This window comes from Cydia pomonella, chromosome 8 (genome assembly GCF_033807575.1).
Source record: "Cydia pomonella isolate Wapato2018A chromosome 8, ilCydPomo1, whole genome shotgun sequence".
Lineage (NCBI taxonomy): Eukaryota > Metazoa > Arthropoda > Insecta > Lepidoptera > Tortricidae > Cydia > Cydia pomonella.
The window spans coordinates 21,319,020-21,346,552 of record NC_084710.1 but is presented as its reverse complement, the minus strand read 5'-3'; the positions used below and the strand labels follow the sequence as shown (position 1 = coordinate 21,346,552).

General features: G+C 36.5%; 1 protein-coding gene and 1 long non-coding RNA gene across 3 annotated transcripts in view; both read left to right on the top strand.

Annotated features, from left to right (window-relative positions):
• The window catches only part of LOC133520834 (centaurin-gamma-1A), a 491,067-nt gene that overhangs the window by 368,836 nt on the left and 94,698 nt on the right, over window positions 1-27,533 (top strand). The window lies entirely within an intron of this gene.
• LOC133520840 (uncharacterized) lies at window positions 12,635-21,732 on the top strand. The gene is made up of 3 exons (XR_009799811.1): window positions 12,635-15,006; window positions 15,234-15,321; window positions 16,802-21,732. It is a non-coding gene; the product is annotated as an uncharacterized LOC133520840 (long non-coding RNA).

Sequence of the window (27,533 nt, the reverse complement as noted above, 5' to 3'; positions counted from 1 at the left end):
GAGGAGAACATCCGGACATATGAAATAATTTTTGGCCAAGCTGAAACGGAGACTTTCGCTAACGCTCGGTCAAAAAGTAGCTATGTATAGGTAAAAGTCGATAATACGTGATTTCTTAATTAAAAATTAACAAAAAAAAATTAAATATATATTTATTTCGGACTCTGGTTCCATAATTTGTTAGTATAATACACACAATACACTTACAACTATACAACACTGTACAATTTACTTACAACTAGTGTTAGTGAAATAAATTACTTAAACCTAAACCTAATATCTCCGGGAGAGGCGCGCACTGGGGCATGCATCTCATCCCAATATCGCATTATCGGGCAATCTACCCGTTCAGCAAGTGAGCTCAAGATGCTGTTGGTGCTACCCAGAACTCTTCGCGTCAATGATGAAATTCAGGTGCGCAAAATTGCGTGGAACCCCGACACGCCCGCCGCCGCAAACCTGCCGGACGCACTGCAATAGCGAGGGAGCCCCATCAGCATCCTGAACGCATTGTTGTATTGAACTCTCAATACATTGACGGCCCTCTGAGAATAGCTAATCCACAGTCAATGATAAAGTCTTTCTGTAAATCGCGTCACTAAATCGCTTCTATTTGCAATTCAAACTATTAGTACGGTTTATAACATGCACGACGAATACAAATAAAAAAAAACCTAGTCAAAATGTAAAATAGATGGATCCTTTTAAATTCGCCATTTAAGTGATTCGAATATGAAGTGGCATTGTTTTTATAGTTCACACGCATTTGTATCGGTATTTTTAGGAATGACTCCACCCAGATGTTATTCTGCAAAAAGATCACATTAATATGTACGAGTAACTTGAGTCTACCATATGTTAATTTAACATATTAACACTATACATAACAGTAACAGTCTGTACCCCTAGTGTAAATATTTTCGACAGCGAAACGTTACGTACGCGTTTGCGTTAGGTGTCATTTTGTATGAGATTTTTGACTTTCCAAAACGTCCCGCTTGGCGCGCTGTTCAAAAACCCATACAAAATGAGACTTAACGCAAACGCGTACGTCACGTTTCGCTATCGACTAAATTTACACTAGGGGTACTGAACTTTACCATTGGTATTGTTTTTACAATTTTTTACGAATTTTAAATTAACTTTATGGTCAATTACCTACGTTTAACCCATATAATAGAGAGAGCGATAGTTGACCCCCCTGTAAACATATTTAAAATTATATTTCAGTCTGTTGTCTTATATAGAAGCGCTGGTGGCCTAGAGAAGCGATGGTGGCCTAGAGAAGCGATGGTGGCCTAGAGAAGCGCTGGTGGCCTAGCGGTAAGAGCGTGCGACTTGCAATCCGGAGGTCGCGGGTTCAAACCCCGGCTCGTACCAATGAGTTTTTCGGAACTTATGTACGAAATATCATTTGATATTTACCAGTCGCTTTTCGGTGAAGGAAAAACATCGTGAGGAAACCGGACTAATCCTAGCAAGGCCTAGTTTACCCTCTGGGTTGGAAGGTCAGATGGCAGTCGCTTTCGTAAAAACTAGTGTCTACGCCAAATCTTGGGATTAGTTGTCAAGCGGACCCCAGGCTCCCATGAGCCGTGGCAAAATGCCGGGACAACGCGAGGAAGAAGAAGAGTCTGTTGTCTTATATTCAGGGGGTTCAGGGGTCTCTAATAATGAACATAATTGCATTATATGTTACATAAGTAATAATATACTTGTCTTAAAACTATGAATATTATGATAGTTTGTTTGTATTTCATAACAGTGACCTGCTTTGTTTTATTTTGCTTCTTAAGAATCTTTAAAAAATCTCTATTGGCATTGTTTTTCGAACGAAATTTCATGATAGAAATAAAAACATAAAAATAACCATCAGAATAAACTGAATAAATCTCGATTATTAAACAAAATGTATCAAAAATGATTCCTAAGCGGACAGTAACAATAATGAATTTTCTGCAGGTACTTAAATAGGTACCATTAATGATACAGATGTCATTAGGTCGCATTTCAAATACAAATAACCTCCTACCTTGACCGCTGGCATACCGCCCAGAATTTAGCCCGTTTAGCAAAACCGTTGCCAAAAAACTCTTATTACACTGGCTTTATAGTCGAATTTCCAACAAATCTTTATCTAGAACTAGCTATTTGGTATCCCTCCAAAAACCTGGATTAGAATCTCTAATCTCGACATTGAAAGTTTAGCTTTCAATGGTTCTATGTAAAATACATGTGTATAGGAATCTGACCTATTTGGCAAAGTCTAGCAAAATGCCAAGTTAAAATTGGGGGTGCATTTCAGAAATGCTATTTATGTAATACAAACTTGCATTTCATAGCAAAACGGAGCACCATTTCAATGATAATGGAACGTGAAACATTTTGTACGTTCACGGTCTTTTGTTTTGTTTTCTTGCATATTTAAGGTTGGTAAATTGTCGTTTCGGACTTTCAGAAGTTTAAATAACCGTATTTTGTATTTCATAACAGTGATCTGTAAACGCAGGATAAATAAAGTTGTAGTGTAAATAAATTCGATTTCGAAACGTGACGTACGCGTTTGCGTTTAGTCTCATTTTGTATTGGATTTAGAAAGAGCGCGCCAAGCGGGACGTTTTGGAAACTCAAAATCCTATACAAAATGACACTTAACGCAAACGCGTACGTCACGTTTCGATATCGACTAAATTTACACTAGGGGTACTGAATTCATGTACACCTACGTTACGTTGACAAATGTAGATGCAATGAATAGTAAATGTAGTATTATGTCCTTCTTAATAAACATTTAATAGTTAACATTTTTTAGTTTTATTTTATTTTGTTGTGAGTATTTTATTGCTGACATGTAAAATTGTATATTTTACCAATAAAAGAGTATGAATATGAGGAATATTCAGTTCTAAAACAATTTCAACCCCAATTAGAATATCTACATTAATTATATCTATGGACTTCCTCAAAATCCTTAAACTGTACCTAAACGATTTCTAAACTGCAAATGGCTTATGAAAATTCTACAATAGACACGCTCCAATACACGTATTGTACCATATAAAGATCGTACTACTTACCGAATCAGGTCTCGAACAATGAATGCCAATTGCGGCTACTTCCAACGCGTTTTGCGTTATGGGACCTATATCTGGGGAACAAGATATAGATAGATATATATATATAGATGCCACTTATAAATTATTAGTTTATAAATCCTAGTGGGAATTGTCTCAGGATGTAGGTTGCACTTATAATGTAAAAACCAATATCCTCTTTTCTGTATCATCTGCCTATGTCTGTTTTTTTCCCCAATAAAGAAAATAAAATAAAATAAGATTCATAGTTGTAGTGATATTTAGATTGCAGATCAGTTTCATATGATCAGTGTTTGGACCTTGGGACCCTTATGAAGGTTTACTGTGCAATTAACGGTGTAGGTAAAGGAGGCCACAAGGAAGGGAGGACCATTCACGTGTGTGGTGGTCAAAAAGCGTGGTGGGTTCAAATTTTGACTGTCAAATCGTTTTCGAAAAATATGCAAAAAAGATGCCTAAAAATTCACATTCACAGAGTTAATACAATTCACATTTCTATTTCTAAAAATAGGAGAAAGAATCGTAAAACGGTATTAAATTTTGCATCGACTAGGTATCAGTAATCGTTTTGGGTTTTTCGTGTCACGTGTTGTGGTTGAAAGCCGAGACCCTGAATATCCCCTGTAGTTGACTCTGTTCACCCAGCTCAGATCACCCGGGTCAATTAAGTAAACTAAAAATACACTTAGTTCACCTATGATTTTCTTGGGGGTATTAAGTAAACTTTAAGTATATTTGATTCCCCTTTGTTCACCTGAGGTGCACAAAGCTAACAGACAGTAAATTTAATGCACCTGTGACCAATTATGGGTGCATTAAGTATACTTTAATTTACTTTTTGTTTACTATGTTAACAAATTTAATGCATCAGTGACCCATTATGGGATTTATGTGGGTATAAAAAGTACGTTTAGTGTACAATACTGTAAATCTACTGTGGTGTACCTACCTAATTAGTGGTAGTTTCGGAGACAAGAAGACTTCAGCACAGAAGTGCCGCGACAGTATTTCACTTGTGAGATAAATTACCAGTCCCTCTCTAATGAATACCGCTTCAAAAATACGGGTAGTCTATTTCGCGGGCGATATCCTGGCGCGCCACTCCTGTTCTAGGCCGGAAGGTGGGGGAATGGTTATTTTTTCCCATATCTTAAATAACTTCTAAACTATTTATCTTTAATTTATAATGAGATTCTCTTAATGAGTCCTTTCATTCAATATTTTAACACGATATCGTTTGCATAACTTTTTTTTTAATTTTTAAGAGTAATTTATATACGTTTCATGGCCGTCTTTGGGTTACAGACTTAGGTACTTCAATATCTGTACCAAATGTTAACTGTAGTTATTAACTGGTTATAACCCGAAACTATGTATACATAGTTTCGGGACAAATAGGCTACAGCTGGACAGATAGACGTATTTAACCGAGGTACAGAAGCCTAAAAATCGGTCAAATGCCTCTCGGGTGATGGATAGTTTTCGTATCTTCATAAGTGTCGCACGATATCAGAAAGACGGCAGGACCGACCTGGAATAGAACCGCTGCATACAGAACAACATGGAAATCCATGAAAGAGGCATGTCTTCAGTAGTGGACGCATATATTCTGAGAAGAAGAGAGAATTTTAGCGTCGTAAAAGCCTACAAATCTGTGCTTTTAATTCTTTTGAATCTCTACAAAAAATGTTTTCTACTCAACAATAGATGCCGCTACATGTCATAATTGTACTTAAATATTTACATTTAAGAACGACGTTAATGCCGTCGGTCTTACTCCATCATTTTATTAAAACGTATATAGATAAGTTATAACAAAATTGTCTATGCATGAACAAAAATAGAGTTGTCACCTTCTATCAAAAATGACATTTTCAATCATTAGTGAACAATTTGCTAATACAGTCATGATATTTTGAATGTATAAATGAAAAAAATTAAATACCCAACCACGACTTCGTAAACATTGTGCCATTTATATTATAACTATAATAATAATCTTGAAACGCTGTGGCTACGTTCAAGAAGTCTAGCTAAAAATTCCGTCACTCTTCCCATCATCCCTGAGAATGTTGGGCTATATTGAAATTAGTTGATGTAGAACTAGCATGTTGACGCTGACAATAAGAGACCGACAGAATATCGTTGAGCACGGCGTGCCTGTTGTGTTCAAAGGCGTCGTGGCGAGGACCTCGGGTGGTCGATCACGTCGGCGTCGACATCATTACCGCAGTGGCACCGAGTCGCAGGCAGATTGCAAAGCACTAAGTGTGATATTCGAAGAGAGTTTCAGTGTGTACAGACGGAAGGGCGTGTAACCAGACAGCAGATTCCTTGCTGCTAAGCGTCTGGCGTATGCAAAACCTGTGCTGCGTGATATAAATGTCGGAGAACGGCTGAATTGTGCCATCAATCGCTTTTAACAAGTGTATAATCACGCTATCTTTTACAAATAGAGCAAAATCAATCTTCAGACGAAAAGAAGCGGGAGAAGATGGCGTTAGTGGTGGTTCTTGGGATCAAATCAAACCCACTGGTTTTCTTAGGCTAAGTAATGTAACGTGTACTATGATTTTGTAATCAGTATTGTCCAGGAAAGACTGTGAGTTGAATATCGTTTTTCATTGAAAGCCCTCGTCATACACGATTGAAGGTTCTGATGTACTGTCTCTAGTATTTTGTAGTAGTATATACATATTGATTCTTTTACCATAGAACAGTAACCATGAGCCTCTAAATAGAATGGTTTAACTGTTTAACTGCAAATTCTATTCTTTAATAAAATTAAACCTAAAATAAAAATTCAAATGTCCGTACTTATTATGTTTGTTTGAGAGGCAAGGCTGAGCAAGTGTTTTTTTTATATATACTTTGTTTTACCCACTTACTTGATATAATGCTAGGTCTCGTAAAAGGCATCGACTGATCAGTACGCGTCAGACACTAGTTTGGATTTAAGTTTTTATTGAAACATTCGTCGCCAGTGGTTTGTTTTAAGTCCAGCGGGATTTTGTTATATATGCTTTTCATTTCTCATTCTCTGGAAGTGGGCCGTTGTTCTAAAAAGTGTACAGAAAATGATAAGTTTCTGCTTTAGAGCACTGTACTTTTTAAGTTCATCTTTTTGTACTATAAGCAATTAAAATTTGGTTTTAAATGGATTTGTCTCTCTCCATTCCATAAATACCGATATTTTTACCGAAATTGTTAATTGAAAGCACGCTACTGAAGTTTATTATTATTATTATTATTTAAACTTTATACCTACCTACCTATTATTTTAGTTTATACCTACTTAGCAGTATTTTGTGAAATGCACAAGTCTTTTAATTTCCTCAAATATGAAATGAAAATTAAAGTGTTTAACTCGGGTGAAAAGCACCAATTCAAATGGGTGCCTTTCATCTCTTGGCTAACAATATACTATTTATAAATTGTATATACAGATGTCAATCACAAGGAAAAAACAGCATATGGTTATTTATTTAATCTATTGAATCGTCTATCGTACTGGTGTGGGACGCAACGTGTGTCGACACCTTTCCACAGTCCCACATTGGGGCAGCCCGCAATCAGGCCGGCGCTGCGGTTGACCAGGCCCAGATGCTCAAGCGCCGCAAATACTCGGCCTTACTCAAAGTCCATGAGTTTGCGCGGCGCTCTCGGTTGAGACTTTTGGTCCCTGGTCAGCCGACATGAAAGCATTTATGAGGGCACTGTCGGCGCGGCTTGTCGACACAACAGGGGACCCCAGGACTGGCGCGTACCTCTCTAAACGTATCTTCCTTGCGATACAGAGAGGTAACGCCGCCAGTTTCATGGGGTCCATGCCGCAGGCAGATTTATTGGACGGGGTGTTCTCTTTGTGATTGGGTTTTTTTATTATTTTGTAGGTAAGTATATTTTTATTTTTCCTTTGTTATTTTCTACACTTAGTTTCAACTTTAGTATTATTTATTTTTTTATTTAGGTTTTACGTTTTTATTGATTACAAAACTCTAGCATCATAGAAATAATATTACGCCATTCAATATTATTTATAAACGCGCTGCAAGGCTAAATTAGCTTTTTCATTTACGCTTTACATCCCCTTCGGCCGCGTATGTAACCGGAGTTTTGTAACCAGTTACCTAAGAAGAAAAAATGATCCTCATAGGATACTGGTATCCAAGTGATATATTTTTTTCCTTTCACGTAACCGAGTTACAACCTAGGAAAACTTCCTAATGATTACGAGTAAGTAAGTACTTTATATTCCTCGCAGGTAACTGCTTGAAAGATAGGTATGGTATTATCAACCTCTTTTGATATCATGCACTCAACATTCTTTATATAACTGACGTTTTCATAACACCTAGCACGGTACTGCTACAACCTGAACGCACAAACTGAGACAGAATAGTATAGTACTGTTCTGTCTCAGCTTGTGCTGCCTACTATTCTGCCCCGCTGCTCTGCCCTCGTGTGAAACGGGCATAACTTTGCAACTCAAATATCATGAACTAAGCGTAATACTTTCTGTTGCCCTGGTACTTTTCACTCTTTTCTCACCACGATATTCGTCACTTATTCCAGATGTCTTCAATTACAAAAAAAATAATATGGTATAGGTCCTCGGTAAAGCATGGGTCCGGATGACTCATGGTTTCATAAGAGTATTATTTATTCCTTACTGGATACTAGTTACGAACAATCATACAGGTATCAGTAAAGGTAAAAATCCTATTACTTGGATACCAGTATCCTACGAGGATCATTTTTTATTTTTATGTAACTGGTTACAAAACTCCGGTTCCATACGCGGCCGAAGGGTTTATTTACATCATAAACAAAAACCTCTTTGACATGCCAAGGTCCCGGGCGCAAGCAAGCTAATGTATACCTAACTTGTAAGTGTCAAGTTTATTTTGACAGTGTCTTATGACAGACGTTTTTAGTTGTCCCTGGCGATGTGGGGCTGTGGGCACGACTACAGTCAGAACAAGACAAGTCTGCAACGATTTTGATAGCACACGCAGAGCAAGTGTTATTTTTCTACGTCATAATTTCATAGATGTTTGACGTGCCCCTCCCCCGCAAAAATCAGTAGACTGTAACAGGCTTGTTTTGTACAGAAAATTCTCCAATTGTCAAATCCTCCAAGGTTAAAATCGACAATCTAGTCCAAACATCTTAGAAAGGCGTCATCATAGTCTATGAATAAAGCACTAAAAAATAAAAGTGACATTTGTCATTTTATATCGGGTGTCATTTAAAATCATAAATTTATTTACAGAAAATAATTCTAAAAGAAAATCTACCAAACTAATTTACAATAAAAACCATAAATTCCCAAGATTTGATCAGTGTTCCGTCCTATTGACAAGGTTAGTTGACTTTTATTCTACTAAGATTGCATGCGTTTGCTGCTGTTGACTATAAGTATAGCGGACTTGCAGACCTGCGATAATTATCATTGTATTTCCAACTGACTTTTAAAAGGAGGAGGCTCTCCATCCGGCTGATTTTATTTAACGAGATAACGACAAACCCAAAAAGATAGAGTTATGATTTTAGCAGTTTTTGTGTGCATGTCTTTGATGTGTCTAAAGAATAAATTACTCTTGGTGAATTGGAGCTGCTCCTAAAAAACATTACACCGTCAATGTTAACTTATAAGTATTATGATGATAGCTTTATAGTCGTTCGTAAGATATTAGCATGCTGGTATAACCTGTAAAGTACTAATAGCAGAATAAGCAACCAATTGCCACCTACCACGTAAAAACACTATACTTATTCTTTACAAATAAATACTGTAGTTAGGTAGATACTTTGTTAATTATATTCCATATCTGATCATTAGATTTATTTGTTGAAATTTGTTGAAAAAGAGGACCTGTTCTAGTGCTCATTAAGATCGTATAATGATCAACGGAACTCCATAATAAACCAATTTACCTATCCTAGTCATGTTTGGAACAATTGAAATAAGATGCACAAGTATATGTGAGTAATAAATGATTTCAAAGGTATTTTCACTACTCTTAAGTTATTATTATTATTATACTTGTTGTATTCCGAGGTTATAAGCATTATTTGTTATAAGTTAACTGTAGTCGAGCACGACGTTCTAATATTTAGAATTAATGGTTTCGTAGCCAAAATGGCAATAAAGATCCATCCGTCCGTCCGTCCGCCCGTTCGTCCGTCCGTCCGTCCGTTCGTTCGTCGGCCGTCCGTCCGTCCGTCCGTTCGTTCGTCGGCCGTCCGTCCGTTCCCAGCTGTCCGTCCTTTGTCTGTCCGTCCGTCCGTCCGTCTGTCTGTCTGTTTGTCTATTTGTATGTTAGAGCCATTAGACTAGGAGTGTATATAGGTATAATAATGATAATGACATTTAGGATGTAGGTAGTAAAAACGTATAAGCTACTCTTTTTTACAGAGGCAACCAGGCGTACGGCCCGGCCCGTCCGATAGTTTAGTTTAGTTTATTCATATCACATACTTACAGGTTTCATTTTATTAAGTTAGCTTAACCGTTATAAAACGATTGTTTAGATACTTATGCAAAGTAAGTTCCAGAAGAAGAAAATGAAAAATGAATTACTAGTTTTGAATTTTGACAAAGTATTTATATAAGCACCAGGTTTTAGTAATGTTACAGCAAGTCGGCAATCTACGACGGTCGCTTAGCTTACGAGTAGTTGCTGGTGATTCTACCCACAAAACTGCAAATCCCGGGTTCGATTCCCGATAAGGGCATTTATTAGCATGATGAACACGGATATCTTTATTTGTTTATGTAAGCCCATACAAGCTTTTATTTAACTTGCTCTGTTAGTATGTAAGTTTGTTAGTTAGGGTGGGTCAAATCTTGGAAACTAAAATTGACCCACTTCCCGATTCCCGATTAAGCTGAAGATTTGCATACATAATAACATATAAGTCGGGTGACAATGCAATATTATGGTACCATCGAGCTGATCTGATGACGGATACAGGAGGTGGCCATAGAAACTCTGTGATGAAACAACGGAACTATATTGTGTTTGGGGTTTTTAGAATTATCTCGATGAGTATTTAGTTACCTATGGTAAGAAAAGTACAGTCAGCGACAAAGGTTTGTACCCAAAAAAGATAAAAACTTTTTTTTTGGCAAAAACTTACCTATTTATAAAACAGTTTCGTTACTTATATACTGACAGACAACACATACAGCTTAATAAATCGTTGAAGTTAAAACTATGAAATTTAAAACATTACATATATAGTACAAAATGATGTAGAGGTGCCCTAAGGTAGGATTTTCTGAAATTTAACCCTTAAGGGGTAAGAAGGGGCTTAAAGTTATTTAAGTTATCTTTAATTATGTGAGTGTATTTTTCAGTTAAAATATAAGTGATTGTGACTGATAATGTTTTTTTATTTTCATAACTGCAAATCTGCTTTCAACTGGCCTGGATATACAAGGAGACAAATCATGAATGGACCAGAGCAACTATGTTGAGCTACCTTCTTATAATAATTAAGAAGTGGAGGGCGATCCTTATTTTAACAGTCGGAAACTTATGCCTGACGAAACCGAGACGTTATACAAAATGCATTTATGGTAAGATATTGTGTATACATAGAAATGTATATTCCCAATTATTTCCAAATCAGTTCTACTGATCTAGTTGCAGTTATATGTAAAGCATTTGTGATACACCAGCGATGGTTATTAGATGGTTTTGAGGTGACATTGTTATAATTGTCGATTTTTTTAAATTTAAACTTAAACTTCTTAAAGACTACACATGCGCAGGCATGTATGTTCGTAACAAGTAAGTCAAAGATATGTAAGCCTATATCTTCTTTAAGTAATTTAAGATCATATGAATTTATCCTCGAAAAGTCTCGATTTTCTCATTATGAAAACGCTACCCACTGAGTGATTAACCTTGATACTTTTTTATTTGTTTTGAAATTCGACCAACATTTGTAATAGTGTCATATGATTAAATAAATGAATAAATTACAAATATACTGATATCCCAAGAAACAGAAAAAATAATCGCATAATATTGCCGAGTTATGTCTGTGGGTTAGCTTAGAGAAGAACCACTAATTACGAGTACATACTCGTATTACCAATACTCTGTCTATGAAGTAGGCGAGCCTGGCTTCGAATCCTCGTACGGGAATTTAATTGATATGTTTTTTGCAAATACCTTGGTAACCTTTTTGTTACGATGTGAGAACTGTTACCTAAAACTAATGTAAGTACTTTTGTCAAGGTAGAGAACTATAGTACAATGGCTACAAATATACATAAATAGTTGGTACCAAATATGAGTCGTGCGTAACAGAAATAAAATATTTTTTATGTCATATTCCCCTATAGGTACTAGGAAACTTTAATGTGTAACTCATCATCCCTTAATGTGTGTTTTTTTTTTTTGCATTGCTTAGACGAAAAGCTCTTCATTAGTTTGGCTACGGCGGTGATCAGGTGTAATCGGAGCGATGTTGTCAAATTGAAACGGAGATAATTTATAATTATATTGGTGACAATATTGGCTTGTTTTTATTTTGTAAGTAGGTGTGTAGTTTTAACCTAAATACTTATTTAAATAATCTTCAGAGTGGTACTGTCAGCATCTATCATAGTGGATAAAACAACGCGCCAAAAGTATCTGCCACCATCGAACACTTTTCCAATATATCTGTACAGTTCGCGTTACAAAGTATTTTGTCGCAGTTGATTTTTTAGGGTTCCGTACCCAAAGGGTAAAGCGGGACCCTATTACTTAGACTCCGCTGTCCGGCCGTCCGTCCGTCTGTTCGTCCGTCCGTCCGTCTGTCCGTCCGTCCGCCCGTCTGTCCGTTCGTCCGTCCGTCCATCTGTGCGTCCTTTCGTCCGCCCGTCCGTCTGTTCGTCTGTCCGTCCGTCTGTCCGTCTGTCCGTCCGTGCGTCTGTCTGTCTGTCCGTCCGTCCGTCTGTCACCAGGCTGTATCTCATGAACCGTGATAGTGAGAAAGTTGAAATTTGCACAGATAATGTATTTCTGTTGCCGCTATAGCAACATATACCTACTAAAAAACAAAATTAAATAAATATTTAAGGGGCCTCCCATACAACAAACATATTTTTTTGCCGTTTTATAGATAATTGTACGGAACCCTTCGTAGAGTCCAACCCGCACTTGGCCGGTTTTTTGTGTATAGAGACGTATCTCTTTAGGTTAAGTTATATGTAAAGCATTTGTGATACACCAGCGATGGTTCTTAGATGGTTGTGAGGTGACATTGTTGTAATTATCACTGTTTTTTTTTTAATTTATACTTATAGTACTTAGTAGTAGCTTCTTAAAGACTACACATGCGTAGGCATGTATGTCCAATGTGTGTATGAATGTATGTAGAATGATAGCTACTTTTGATGCTGACTATACGTATAAGTAGCGGCTGTAGAGTTCGGAACATTTGACTAGGTATATCTAATAAGTGTAATGTTAAATGTAAATCCCTACTAATATTATAAATGCGATTAGTATCTAACTCTGATTCAAATGAAGTTCAATTCAGGGAGTCCTCGGAGATAGGATGTAGGTTAGTTTTATCCTGAAATCCTGTCTACAGGAGATGAGAAGGGAATATTGGATCGCGTACGCAATACATATTTTTAACTAACTACCTCTTAGCCAATTTGAAACATTGCAAAAAAAAAACCCTTTCATTATAATAAGTACCTAATTATGTTACTAATAAATAAATAAATAAATAAATATTATAGGACATTATTACACAAATTGACTAAGTCCCTCAGTAAGCTTAATAAGGCTTGTGTTGTAGGTACCTAGGCTTGTGTTGTAGGTACCTAGGCTTGTGTTGTAGGTACTAATTAAGCCTTATTTATATCTATTGATTTTGTATCATAATGTAAAGCGAAGTATTTGCCGTGCACGTAGGTATGTACGAGTATGGAATCATATCGTTAAGTATGTATGTGTGTTCGTATATTACATGTGACGAAGATGTTGATATTTGTAAGAAGGATCCCTACAAACTACTTTAAACTGAGAAGTAGGCGGTCCCAGGTTCGAATCCTGGTAAGAAAATATAGATGCTACAATCCACTTACTGCACCACTTAGCAGAATTGAAACTAAGATAACTGTTTGTAGCCTTTTGGATAGAAACCCTGGCTAAGAAAAAAGCGACTCTGGGTTCGAATCCTTGTTAGAAAACTAATTTATATGTGGAGACTTGAGAGGTTTTTATTGGACGTACTTTCGCCACTCTTAGAAATTAAATAAACTTCCTAAATTTAATCAGTGTGAATAAAAAAGTATACATAATATATACTGAATAGGCATTCTTCGCAAACTGAATAGAATTGACCAGAATAGGTTTTTTTACTGATCATGTAAACTTGACAAAGTTATCTTATTAAACACGTCCATATGTTGCTTATGCATGTATGTATGTAGTTGCGCTTTTGATTTAACTCCCGTCTTCCATTACGATGGTACAAAATACAAACGGTAAGCTTTACATAATATGGATACCCGTTATCAAAATTCTAAATAGCCCCACAAGTGGGTTGGTCTAATAGCATTTTGCGAGTCGCATTCCAAGTTACAGTGGTATATAGGTATACAAGGAAACAATACCAAAGGTATTAGATGTAAAAAATATATATTAGGGCATTACCTTACAACTTCCTAAAGTGGAGATGAGTTTGTTCTTGTCGATCACACGGTCTCAAGTATCATTGTGCAGGTAATCCATTTCCCGCCCAGGAGCCTAAAGTATAATTGAGTGCTAGTCAAAGTTTAGAACTCAGAATTAAAAAAGGTTTCTTTCTCTCGAAAAGGCGTCGCCATTGTTTAATATCTATTTCATTTTGTTTATTTTTTTACGATAATCTACACACTTCTACCATTCTTACTATATATATTATAAATATTATAAATGCGATAATAACTCATATCACTCGTCTTGCTTATGGAAAAAATCCAGAAAGCGTTTCTGCGATTATTATATAAAAAGGTTTACGGGTATTACCCATATTTGTACCCATCAAAGTTCCTGCTTGGCGTTTTAGGGTTTAATTCCTTAGAGGTGAGACGTAACTACGGGCTATTGACTACTGTATGTAACGTCTTACGGTGGAACTCAGACTGGCCTGAACTGGTTGCACAGCTCGTACGCCTGTTCGTTCCATCTGTGGCTAAGGCCCAATTTAATTTCCGACCACGAATTCGTCACCTATTAGCGGTGCCTAAAACACGCACTATGTCCCATGGCAAATCACCACTTGTCCGCGCTCTACAATATATCGCGCTCCTCGCATCAGCACCGGAATGTAATGTATTTGCAAGTAGTAGGATGGATATGTGTAAAGAATGTATGAAGTTCTGTGAGACGATGGATAAGCGAGAATCTTCTGTTTTTTATTTGTTTTTCTTTCTTACATTTGTTCTCTTTTTCCTTTCTAGACTGTATCATGTACCTAGTTTGTATACATACTGTCTATTAAAAATTTCACAGTGTATTAGTTTGCTGTAATGCTGTGTAAATTTTTTGAATCAATAAAATAAAAAATAAACTCTGTGTAAAATTTGGTATGGAGATTGTTTCAGAGCCGGGGAAGGACATCAGGATAGTTTCTATGATTCATCATCATTCTACGTCTACGCGTACGAAGTCGAGGGCAGAAACTAGTACTTAAATAAATGTAATATAAATAATATTACTTAATTAAGAGGGTAACATAAATAATAACTAGACTTCGATAGGTACCTAAAACAGTTTTATATTAAATCAGGTTTCGTTGGAGGAAGAGTCAGAATTTTGAGCAACGATGCTATGCGAGAAGTCGCGCAAAACAACGCGAGTTGCGTATCCTGTACTGGAGGCCAAGACCCACGGTGCTGCTGATTTACAAAGTTAGTATATTTTACTCTGCACCCTACCGGCAGATCATTAATAAATTCGAAAGCGAGATAAACAATTGTAATTTACAAGATTCGATAATTAGAGACGCTAGTATTATATCCTAATGGACATTTATCATTTGTAAATATTACTTGTTATATACAATGACCCAAAACTTATATGTACTTGTATGTATATAAACATGATAACTTAAATATATATTGTATAATACTTGCAGTGAAAATTTGTGTAATGATATGCAAACGAAACCAGAGGAATTAAGTGTTCAGCGGAACTGCTCCTGAAAAAAAGATTGCTGTCATAAGGTATGTTTATTAATAAATATGTACATATTGTGGTACCTAATAGGTAATATTACCGTGCTACATCACTCGTTCTCTAATCTCAAAGTCAAATGGACCCCATTCCATGTAGGCAGACATTCATAATAACGTTTATATAAATCAAATGTTTGCGTTCTTAACATTTCATAACATACCAACGAAATTAAACATTATTATTAAACAGAAACGTTTCACATAAGGCAGTAATTTTTCTCTTAAGTAACTTTTTAATTTATTAGATACTTTCTTATTAAGTACTTTATTGTGCAACCAGGACTCTTAGCGTCTAAGACGAAGAGGCAGTCTTAGAATTCGGTTCAACTATATGTACTCGTATGGCGCAAACACATACAATATGTATTTTTATTTTATATTTCATTGAAATAAACGATCCGTTTAATTATATTATGTACTCATAGAGGTAGACATTAATATTTCATACAAAAAAAAGTTGACCAGCTAAAAATTGGGCCCGAAAATGCGAAATTTTTTTAAATTATAAATCAAGATGACAGAATATCCAAAAGTTGCCACGGTTTTAAGATGATTGTTATACAATCAAGAAAAACAAATATAATGTGATGTACTTGTGTACATATTGTAATAAATAAATGATCGTGGAGATTTACTGAAAGTCTTTCCCGAGGGCCTCCATGACGACACGTTGTGCCCTCCCATTGCGACCAGGCCCACATATATCGACAAGGAGCCGTTTTGCCTTGTGGTACGTAATTACTGATATTTAAATGAATTTGGACTTATTGTGTTTTACGCTGTTGAATTTCGGTAAAGGTCAATGTCGGGAAGTCCGTCTATAAGAGAAGACAGTCTGACAAGCTCTTTCGTCGCTTTTAACTCCGTTTAATTTTACACTCACTGAAGCGATCAGGTCTAGCGAGTAGCAGTCTAAAATGATCGCCGACTGCGTTGAGTTTTGCGCATGCCACAGACTGTATTTTTCAGTTTATAATTTATATTATACTACTTACTATGTCGACTTACTACTGTGACTACTTAATAAAAAAAAAACACAAATCAAAATATTTAATAATATGATTTGATTTGTTCCCAAAGTTGTAGGTATTATGACTGTGTGTTACTTTATTTTATGTAGGTACGTATTGTATGTGTTTGTGTACATACTAAATATATGGTGTACCGAACTATTTGGCTACTTTGACTGCTACGAAGTATTTGACGCTGACTGTACATGGTTGAAAATAAATAATTTGAAATTAAAATATTTAGAGAGCACTAAATTTGAAACGCTTGTTTCATGTATAAAAAATAAATTAAGTAGGGTGACTGCTATAGTTATTGGCCACTACATGGGAATTGGCCACTCATAACAATAAGACTTCAATTGGCTTCTTTCTTCCTGATTTGTTAGGAGTGGCCAATAACTATAGCAGTCACCCTAGGTAAGCGTAACCAAAACTAAAACGCACAATTTCTTTTTCAGAGATGCGGGTATCTACTTTCAATATGTGTGACCAGCCTATAAGATCGAACCTGAAGCAAACAAGACAATTTACCCTTAAATGTATTAGTATAAGTTAGCCTATTTATTATTAATTCTCCATATTGCCTAATAAAACAACTATATTGTGCATTAGAAGACAGTATCATCCGGACATGGTATATCAGAATGTTACGTTCTGTGGATATACTCTGTTCTAATGCACAGACATTTTTATTGTGTGATTAATTCATGGGATCCATAAATTGAGACTATGACGATTGCCCATGGTATGTGTTTAGTAGTAGTAGTAAGAAAAGCATTCCTTTTTACCAATTTGAGAAAGGCCCTTTTTTCTTGTATCGTCGTCATATATATTATGTCAACCTTAAACTTGTATGTAGTATTAAAGTCACTTCTAGGGTACTTTTGAAGGTTTAATTCTACTTACTTACATATATGACATGACAATAGGGTTAGTGGAAGAAATAAGATGTAGACGAGTGCATGCTATAATATCGTAAATTAAGTATCTATAAGTATTACTCCTTCAGTATTAGACCTATATAGATGAGCCTTTCAGCTTTTTTTGGACAACATTTGTAACACTTGATGAGGTTATTGTACATTTTTTTTTCCTTTGCTACTATCTACTCAGGTTGCATTTTTTGTGATCCAAGCTTGCCTTTTGGAGTGAAATATAATGGCGAAAAGATGAATGTAAATATTGTTGTCCATTGATAACGTTCTCTGCAGATTTTGACGGCGAAATTAATAACACTGTCAATAACTATATACTTATTTTATTATTCATATTTTAAAGGGACTCTTATTATAAAAGTATGATACAAATTTCGGATCGGCAATCCAGAGGTGTGGGTTCGAGTCCCACGATGGCCACAGTTCATCATCACAGTTAATTTATTACATTGTGATTGACATCTGTATATACAATTCATAAAGTATACCATTTTAATATTTGCTGCCCACCTTATTAAATTTTAGAGAAGAAGAAACAATATACGAGAAGTTCTGTACTAAGTGCATAAATACCAACATAATGACAATATTGTGTAATAATTCTGTCTATTTTTGTTAAGTACCTACGTTATAATGTATAGTTTTTATTTTATTTATTGATTAATTAGTCACCTTAGGATGTCGTTATAGGTACTTGCTAAGCTATAGGTTTAGCTTGTAAGACTCCAGTAACATCATTATTAAGATGTAACTCGTTTGTAACTACAGGATCTACAATAGCGTCTTATAAGGGTGAAGTATTATTTTCTTTTCCGATATAAGGAGCTCTAAAAGACTTTTTTACGCCTGTTTAGACCCAGAAAACGCAAATAGCAGCTGCTTATTGCGTGTATGGATGTTAAGGTTGTACGATTCACTTTAAGCTGTAACACTAACTTCTTACAAGTAGCATGCATTATAGCGACCAATACAGCTACCTGTGGCTCGGTGAACCTCTTAAACACTTTTATGTCAACTGTACCTGTAGGCTAAGACTACGAGTATGTAGCTATTCTAGAGCTGTTTTATGTCTATATTAGGTTCGGCTTTTCGTCCGTCTGTCTCTCTCTCTCTCTCTCTCTCTATCTCTATCTCTATCTCTCTCTCTCAGTTACCACTTCACGCTTAAACCGCTTTAGATAAAATTTGTTCTGGAGGTAGTTTGAGGCCCGAGGAAGATAATAGGATAGTTTTTATCAATCATCATCATCATCCCACGCAGACGAAGTCGCAGGTAGAAGATGGTTAACTATAATAATGGATTGGATAACAATGCGTACGGTTACAGATAACTTCTTGATACGTTTTTGGTGACCGTAAAAAATAATAGCAGCATGCAGAGGCCTTGGAAATTGCACTTAAAATGTAATACTTATATAAGCTGTATATAATGTAAATACGAGTATATCGATCACTTATAGACAGGAAGGAAACTTATCGTAAGGAAATGTGATGCAGTCGGCGAGACAATACAAAGTCGTATAGATAATAATATAATATATTAATGTAAAAGGCTGAAAGAGAATAGGTAAACTGATTATGTAATTAATGATTCGACCAAGAAGAAAATGAATGACTGAGATGTCTAGTAACCGAAGTCTGAAAGCGATACTAAGGGCCAGTCGCACCAACCGCAATTAGCGGACTGATTAACGTCACTCACCGGTGACATGAAATTTCCTAAAAAATAAATTTAAGTAGTGAAAGCTTTAACTGTGACAAATGGTCTGTGTACGTGAGATATGCAAACGGATGACAAACTGCTATAATAGTACGGGCACGTCTGAAAATATCGATACAAAAAAAGTGCCAAAAATATGTGTACACGACTTTATTGCCCATATATTAAGGTGGTGTATATTTCAGACGTACGTTACTGTACGTCCTATTATTAGAGTGGAACCAAGGGCAAGATTTTTAAACTCTTTTTTTATTTAGTTTACATAGTAGCGTTACAAAATCGTTTATATAAGGTATAATTATGGTAAAAGGGAATGCACTATTATATTTCTAAAGTCGTCGTTACTAGTCGTGCCCACAACGTCGTGGCGCTGTGGGCACGACGAGCGACGACGCCTTTAGGTGTTATTGGCGTTCAAAGGGTTAAAAAAATCAGTATGAAGTGCCTACCGCGAAAATCAAAATTTTGCTATCCGTCTATCACTCTTGCATAAACGAGCGATACAATGGCGGATAGAGAAATTTCGATTTTCGCGGTAGACCTCGATGGTCTACCGTGAAAATCGTTTTTGGTGACCATAAACAACGCATTAATCAACAAAGCCGTAATATTAACCCCCTTAGTACATTAACCTTACGTCTATGGACGGTAGAGAACTCCATACTTACGTCCGAAGTACGTATCGGGTCTACGTTGGTCAATTTAGATATACTAATAGTCGCGTGTCACCATGAGGTATACGGCCGTTTCCAATTAGCGTTTTATACAAGCGTACGTGTACGCGCGTGTAAGCTGGTATAGACTAAATGTAGGTAAAAGTAACGCGCGCGTATGCCCGTAAAAAGCAAATGCAGGGAAATGTAACGCGCGTATAAGCTCGTATCGCTGTAAGGGCCGTATACGCTAGGCTGAAACCGCTCATAACGAAGCGGCCGAAGTGCACAAAAAAATCGAAACATGCACTCTAACGCCTTGACAATAGAGGCATGTTCAGATATTTGTGAGTATCTTGGCCGCTCCAATATATATAATGGCGACTACATATTACCAAAGAGCAAATTTTGTAGCCACAGTAAAGTTACTGCCATCTTTCGACATATGATTAAAACTTTTGGAACGCACGAATAAAAAGTGGCAACATCATACCAAGCATCGGCTAAAGGTTGTGGCGCCATCGCTCGAAACGATACCGCCATGCATTTGGCTTTTGATCTATTAGATTTATTCATTAACAAATTTAACATATATCAGTGAAAGAATAATGATCAAAGTCAAATGGCGTTCTAAAAGTTTTAATCATGTGTCGGAAAATGGCAGTAATTTATCGTGGTTACAAAGTTTTTTTTTTAGAATCCACCTCTATTTCAAATTATCTTTGATACCCATACATTAACCCTTTGAATGCTTTATGTCATAAACACAACATCAGTCAAACACCAAAATCCCGGGCGCAAGGGGGCCAATGTAAACCTTAGGTATTCGAAAGTGTGAAGGTTACTTCGACAGCGTCTGCCAGAACAGCTATAGGTGTCCTTGGCCCTGTGGGTACGACAAGTAACGACGATTGTAGGTATTTTTGGCGTTCAGAATGTTAATCTGTACTGCATATCTCGTTTTCGCTCATCCTAACCTATCACCCATCCTGCGTCCATAGACGGTAGAGAAAGGACGAAAATCTCTTATGACAGAACTATTGCAAAAGTAACCAGCTTTCAGCTTTAACCTTTTGAACGCCAAGAGCCACTAAAGTGGTCGTGTGCTGTCGTGCCTACCACGCCAACGACCACTAAAGAGGTCATGGCAGACGCTGTCAAAGCAATTTTACTGTTGACAGATAAGGTTTAAATTCGTTTCTCAATAGTTGACATATTGGCGTGTATGCCACATTTTGATGAGAGGGAGAAAGCGTTGAAAAGGTTAACCCTTTGCCAGGCTAAGGAATATTATTTCACACATGCGGCTCTTCAAACATGTGTTCTATTTTCGATGAGTAAGACTGACATTCGATTGTCATTTTGAACTGTCAGCCTGGTAAAGGGTTAAATAATAGTTCCTAATCTCTCCGGTGGCGCTAGGTAGGCTCATGGATATTACATGAATCATATACGTATAATAATATAGAGATGAAATGGGGAGGGGCAGCAAATAACCCGACCAAATTACGACGAGCCTACCTAGCGCCACTGGAGAGATTATTAGGAACTATAATTTAACCTTTTGTACCTAACCCTTACTTGAAAAAAAGTCTACTTTGACAGCGTACGTCATGACACCTATAGTTGCCTTGGCGCTGTGGACTAGATAACGACGCTTTTATTTTATTTTCTTGGCGTTCAAAGGGTTAAAGCTGAAAGCTGGTCACTTTTGCAATAGTTCTGCCATAAGAGATTGTCGTCCTTTCTGTACCGTCCATACTTTAGATTGACCTATGTTAGCCCAATTTGACATTGCAAATGTCAAGCAGAATTAGCTTTATCCGACACGACAGTGTGTACACCAACCATACAAATGGCGACAGCACACGAAAACTGATTGCATTCACACTGCGACAGAGTTAAGCGCCACCATAGCGTTATATTCCTATAAAAATGTGGTGTTTACCTAGTGGCGCTAGCACACTTTGGAGGGGAAGGACATTATTGTAATATTTATAACACAAACGTTATGATTTTTTTCTAATGTCAAGCAAATGTTAGTCCAATTTATATACGTTAAATAAAGTATCTGAATGATATTTGAATGTTTTATTAACTAAAGAGGTTTTAGTGAGGCATTAGTAAGGAATTATAGGAAGCCCGGCAATCCATCGTAGCTATTAAATTTGTAAAGTCCAGCGGTGGCAGCATGGTTGCATTTTTATCATTTGTCACTATGCCTGTCACTTTCGCACTTACATACCTATTAGAACGTGACAGGCGATAAAAATGCGACCGTGCTTAGCCCGCTGCTATCACTTTACTATGAGCAATCACCGTACAACGTCATGCTTTACGAGCACATTTTTATATGGTGAAATCTTTATATAAATTTGATCGTTCAACCTTGACGCTGGCAAAATTGTCCCATTTTACAAATGCCATTATTTAAAAATACTGGATTGAATTGCTATATGCGTGACAGGGAGCGAGGGACAGAATATAAGCATTACGACGAAATTAAAAACAAGTTTTTACTTTGCCGTCAACATACTCGAAAACGACCTACGTAATTTAGTCGTATTTAACAATGTAACCTCCTTGCTGAGTCCTTTAGATACTTTTTTCGAGCGTGTAAAGTTATCATGTGGAGCCAACATTATTGACAGATATACCTATGGTTAGTTCGGCTACTCGCCACCTTACAGTTTGAGTTCTTCTATCGCATACGAGATGTCACTAGCTAAAGTGGACACAAAGCTTAAACATTTCATTTGGAATTTTTATAAACCTTTCCTAGGTTTGTAAATTACTTATTATTCAGAAAACTTGCAGTCTCACTGATATTTCTGTACAGTATTAAGGAACCATAGACTGGAATCGTTTTTGTGCCTAGTATTACACGTTTTTTTTTCAGTTTTGTTTCAGTAATTTCAGAAACTACTTACTGGCTCATTTTGTGGTACGTGGTACTTACCTAACGCTAGGCCATCAATGCTCTCTTTGTAATTCCTTCGTTTTGAATATATCAATGAGCATGCTATGGCCGTTTCATTGAAACAATTATACACTGCATTCATTCTCCTGGTAATATTATAAGAGTTATAAGACCCGTTTGGCCTAATCTCATAATTTTTAATCAAATTTTATACATTGTAATAGGATTTAACGGATTATTTTATTCGGAACTCAGTAGTAGAACAAAACAAATTAGTTTTCTACTGCGAAGTCAGAGTCCTTTCCTGTCTTGAATATATTTATTTCAGGTAAACTTACTATATTTAGGAACTAACATAATACTTGACCCTGTTAGGAAAACTAAATCGAAGAAAAAATATACTTGGTGCATCGGCAATTCATCGTGAACATTAAATTTAAGTCCGCTTAATTCTTCTGCATTCGGTCATAAATACATCAAATAAACTTTAAAAAAAACTTAGTTCACCTGCAGTTGGTCACAAGTACATTAAGTAAACTAATAGTTTACCTAATGCACCTGGGTGAACAAAGTAAACGAAAAATATGTCACAAATTTGACAATGACGTAAAGGTGAATAAAGTGTATTTTTAGTTTACTTAATTGACCCAGGTGATTTGAGCTGGGTGAACAGAGTCAACTACAGGGAATTTTCTGTGGTTTTACTGATTACTACAACCCATCATGAATATTTGACAGTTACCAAAAACACTGGTCTAGTCGGTAGTGAAGCCGATTGTCCTAGGTTCAATTCCCGATAAAAACATGTAAGTATTTCTGTAGTGAGCACAGATATTTGTACCCTAGTCATACTGGTACGACTCCTGACTTTAACTTTTAACGTTTTTCACAATAAGCGCTTCAAGATAATAAAAGAAGTACTCGGAAATTAAAAATAACGAAGAAATCTGCATAAGAAAAAGGAAGAAAATAATAAAATCCTGCGCTATACAGAAACCTTCAGAAAATCTGCTTGAATTAAAACAAAGTTGATTAATAATGCAATAACAAAAGACTAGGACGGAATAAAATAACAAATGCAATAAACACACTGAAGAAGAACAGCCATCATTGGAAAACTCTAGAAATTAAAAGTAACAAACTTCTGAATATGTTCTACTATATTCAACCTTACAGAGCAAAATATAAGGTGCAAAATGTTGTGTTCCAGATCTGGACTTATTACAATTCTTAAATAATTAAATCGAGTGCCCATCTCCATTCGTATTTGGGAGTTTTGCCAAATGAAATTACAAAATAAAACACCTGACCTGAGGGCCTACCGCGAACACTGACATTCGCAAATTACGGGCATTTTTCTCTGTTACTCCAACTAAGGCGTAATCAGAGTGACAGAGAAAAACGCCCGCAATTTGAAAATTTTGTTGTTCGCGGTAGGCCCTCAGTATACGAAGCTTAGTGTCTTATTTCGTAGTGTTAAGAGCTACTTTCGATTGGCTAGTGACATTACACTCTGGGGCAATGAATAATAGAGCGAATGGGCCCATCGCTGGGAAATTGCAATGTTTCATGTCAAAATGATAACAGATGAAAAATTTATGTATGATCAAGTAAAATTGTATATTTGTGCTGTATTCCCTAGCCGGTTACAAATCAAATCATGCCTTGATATTAACTGCAATGTTGATACGTTAAAACAAATACATATGTAAAAATATGGAATAGAAGGGTTTATTTATACTAAGTCTCTGGGAGGCTAATTGAAACAAAAAGTATTACTTCTTCGCGATTACTAATCCGCGAAAATAATATTTATATATAAATAAATAAATATTATAGGACATTATTACACAAATTGACTAAGTCCCACAGTAAGCTCAATAAGGCTTGTGTTGAGGGTACTTAGACAACGATATATATAATATATAAATGTTTATAAATACTTAAATACATAGAAAACACCCATGACTCAGGAACAAATATCCATGCTCATCACACGAATAAATGCCCTTACCAGGATTTGAACCCGGGACCATCAGCTTCGTAGGCAGGGTCACTACCCACTAGGCCAAACCGGTCGTCATAATATAATAGAATATATAATAGATATATGTTAATATAATAGATATATATTTTTTATATTTTAGTTTCAATTAATATGGATTTCCGCAAAGTAACGCCTGATTCTATTCATTATCTGGGAATCTAGGATACGGAATATTTTTGATGAAAAATTGCACCTAATTTTAGTAAGAGCCTTAATGTTCTTTTTAATTTTTCTTTGATGAAGAAATTATTTCTTTATTTAGAATAGATTTAGATGCATTGCGCTGTCTCGCTCACACACCAGAGCGGTATCCGGCAATGTAATAACCGCGAAACGGACTCAAGTAGAATTTTCTACAACTTTCCATTAAAAAGTCCCATATGTCTCCCTACCGCGTGTGACCCCGATCGGTCCCACAGGCGTGCTTGTGCGATCTGCCCTCAATAACATAAGATCCCTAATAAATTGCACAGGGTCATGAGGGATCGCGAAAATCGAAACGTTATCTCGATCTCTAAGAGCAGCGCGATCTCAGGCAAGAAGATGAACGAACCAACGAAGTGGTTCGTGGTTCAGGGAGGAATGTGATTAGGGAACGTGAAGTGAAGATTTTTAGTCTTCACATTGGATGCTGATCCGATCCGAATTGCGAACGGACCATCGTTTCATAGGTGTATAGCGCTTTCTCGCTTACACCCTGCGAAAAGACCAAAAAGGCAAAAAGGTGTCAAAGACAGTTTTCTCCACTTTTCCTTTAAAAATTCCCATACATCTCCATTCCGTGTGTGACCCCGATCGATCCCACAGGCGTGCTTGTGCGACCTGCCCTCAATAACATAAGGCGATCCCTAATAAATCGCAGATCGTCCTGGGAGGAATGTGGTCAGCGAATGTGTGGAAAAAGCGAGGGCGATGTTTTTTTATAGATTTTTGTGTCTCGATTTTAAGGGATTTTAACGCGCGAGAGTCGTCAAAATTATATTTCATCTTTAGATTAATATGTTAGTGGTTCGTTTTGTTTCTACTTATATTTTTAATTTCTTTTGTGATTCCTGCATACACTGTACCATTAGTCGCGAAAGAACAGCCTAATACGAGTAACTACAAAATGATTTTACTCTCATATGCCAGATAGGACGTTCCTATATCGATAAAATAATAACCTATGGTTTATAATATAATACGCAACGTGACAGGCCTCTGTGGTGGCAACCAAGTGACTTATATAAAACAATGGCAAAAATATCCTAATCTTAATATAAAACTTACGCCCAAGAATCTTCTAAGACCCACCCACATGTCTCCTCCAATTCCCTGCTGCCACATCCCGTGTCAGAACCCTCATACAAGATGAATTTATTATAAAATAATAGTAATTACTCTCCTAGACATAAGAATTCTTAAAAATCTCTCCTAAAGATTCCGATGAACGCATCTTTACTTATAATATAAAACATTAGTAAAAATAACCTAATCTTCACAAAATACTTTCCAAGTTTTCCAACACCCAAAACCGTCTCAGCCACACCTACATGTCTCCTTCAATTCCCTGCTGTCCATTACTGTGTCAGAATCCTCATGCAAGATGAATTTAATTTCCAGATACTCTCATAGGAGATCTCAAATCCTGATGCTGATGGGGAGATCTCGCCCTAAAGATTCCAATGTAACGTTGCGTATATAAAACACTGGAAATATAATCTTAACAGAAAACTTAAGCCCAGACTCATCTAAGACCCACCCATTGTCTTTTCCAATTCCCTGCTGTCGCTTCCCGTGTCAGAATCCTCATACAAGATGAATTTATTATAAGATAGTATAGTAATCATTCTACTAGACAAAGGAATTCTCAAGAATCCTAAAAATTCCGATTAACGCAACTTTACTTATACAAAACATTGGCAAAGATAACCTGATGTACCAAAAACTTGTACTTATCTTAGCCACACCCACATGTCTTCTCCAATTCCCTGCTGTCACATCCCGCGTCAAAACCCTCATGCAACATGAATTTATTATAAACCTCCCGAAATGGACCAGGCGTTCCTTCAGATTTACGATTCTCTCTATTTCTGTGATGTGTTTTTGTTTTGCGGTTCTTTATGAGACTTGATTTCGTTTAGATTGGGGAAAACGTTATTAATAGATTGTTTATTTGGCTCGCTGTTTGTCATTATATCATTATGTTTATTTGATAGTACTTTTAGATCGAAAGATTCCGTGATCGTAACTATTGCGTCCACGATCTTCAAATATAATGACATTATATATCCGAGGGCCTACCGCGTAAAACGAAAATGTTTATCTGCGTCTCTATCGCACGAATATGGAAGAGCTGTCGCTCTTCCTACTATACGAAATGTTGACTTTCGTTTTTCGCGGTAGGCCCTCAGTCATGTATAATCAAGAGTGGATATATAAAGAGGATTACTATAACTAGCTTAAATCTAAAATAGGCCTTCAGGCATTGTACCAAGGACGCTGGCGGCATTTCCTCGTTGTATCCCCATACTGATACGTTGTGCGAGGAAGCCGCCAGCTCTTCGGTCACCAGTTAGTCCAGTTACGTTACATCAATAGTTACATTTTTAAAGTTATATTTGATTCAATAATAGCATTTGTGTTTGTAAAAACGTCACTTTGTAACACAAACTGTATTGAAATGATATCTATCCTGAGTGAGAGAAATTACATAAGTTACTTTTCAAATATTAAATTGCAATGCAACTTGTCCATAATAAATAAACGATTCAGACGAAAGGAGTGCCTGGCGTCCGTTGGCTCGTTGGGTGGACGACATTCGGAAGACTGCGGGTCACTTCTGGATGAGATTGGCTCGGGACCGGGATAAGTGGCGTACTAGAAGAGAGGCCTATGCTCAGCAGTGGACGATAAAAGGCTGATATGATGATGAT